The sequence below is a fragment of the Limulus polyphemus genome, unplaced genomic scaffold (genome assembly GCF_000517525.1).
Source record: "Limulus polyphemus unplaced genomic scaffold, Limulus_polyphemus-2.1.2 Scaffold117112, whole genome shotgun sequence".
Classification (NCBI taxonomy): domain Eukaryota; kingdom Metazoa; phylum Arthropoda; class Merostomata; order Xiphosura; family Limulidae; genus Limulus; species Limulus polyphemus.
The window spans coordinates 1-1,399 of record NW_013782708.1 but is presented as its reverse complement, the minus strand read 5'-3'; the positions used below and the strand labels follow the sequence as shown (position 1 = coordinate 1,399).

Below are 1,399 nucleotides of genomic sequence, written 5' to 3'. Positions count from 1 at the left end.
CTATCTGTAAAATGTTTATTATAGCCATAACAATGATCTTATTAATAACAATAAATTTGTAATAATAAGCATTCCCAACTGCTGGTTGTTCTAGAGTATTTACTCAATAATACAACTGTATCAAAACTGACAGTAGTTATAAACACATTCCTACGATGGAAGCCACTAACTAAAACACAATATTCCTGATAACGATGTGATAGTTATATGTAAACCTAGAATTGTTTAGAAATGATAAACTGAAATACTTGATTTCGGTTTAAAACAGAGAACTTCTTGTAACATTACATTTCCTGAGAGATTTTATTAGAATGATTTGGAGAGGATAAGATAGTGACGTGGCAGTGGATCTCAAATTCGGAATTAATATACACTTAGCAAAGTGACGAGTCTCAGTTTGTCAAAATTGTCGAGCAAGTTTTACAAAATTTAAGTACCTTTTTCAGGCATCTTTGAAATTAATCTTTCAGCTTTAGCTACGTCTTCTGGATTACTACCTAGAAAAAACAGAGAAACATATCAAAGTTATGAAACACTCAGATAATTTATGAAAGAATTGTGGAACCAATTTGAATCGTTTCTCATAATAAAAATGTGTCAATAGTTCTTAAAGTTTAGCAATAAAACGAATGTATTTGATCTTTACAATACCTTCTTCTTGACAGTTCTTTATCACAATCACAATTTTATAAATATATCCACTTTTCTCGCTATTATACAAATTTATCAGTTATATTTAAATTTCCTGAAAATATGTTTATCTAGAGTAGTGTGAAAATTCCATATACGTAGGAAGTAGTTATATCTAGCAGATAAGGAACGTTTATTAAAGAAATATTTGAAAAAAATGTTTCACTGTTAATTTATTAATTTTATAAATATTTTGTTTTTGCAAGAAAAAGTTAGTAGTTTTTCTTGAAATATATTTTTAAAAGATAAATATCACTTACTACACATCATTTCATGTATACGTTCAATTTTTGGACCTTTTCTACACGATACAGAAATCACAAGTGCAATCAAAACCAAAACCACGAGAGTCTTCATCTTTGGTGATTTAGAAACTTCGAGCTTCAGGTTTCAGATGATCTTGAGAGTCAGTAGAAGTGTAAGGATCACGTCAATTGGTTTCTCTTTTATACAGTAACTAAAGTAAAAAACAACAGCATGTATTTAGTTGGGAATAGAGAGGGTTTTAGTTGCTTCGAATAGATTTATTTAGTCAGCTTGTTTGAACATTTTCTATAGATTCCGTGTCCTCTAAAGGTTCCTTGTACATTCTTTTGAATCAAACTGTTTGATCTGAGAAACCTGGTGTGTTCGCTGTTTTTTTACTGATGAAAAAATAGAGAAATTCTCGACTCAGTATTTGGGCGTTTTCAAACCTCTAGCAGGAAAA

At 29.9% G+C, this 1,399-nt stretch overlaps 1 long non-coding RNA gene across 1 annotated transcript; it reads right to left on the bottom strand.

Annotated features, from left to right (window-relative positions):
* Positions 1 to 444: 444 nt before the first annotated feature.
* On the bottom strand, positions 445 to 1,089 carry LOC111084766. The gene is made up of 2 exons (XR_002609713.1): positions 951 to 1,089; positions 445 to 497 (listed from the first exon to the last, which is right to left on the bottom strand). It is a non-coding gene; the product is annotated as an uncharacterized LOC111084766 (long non-coding RNA).
* Positions 1,090 to 1,399: the final 310 nt, after the last annotated feature.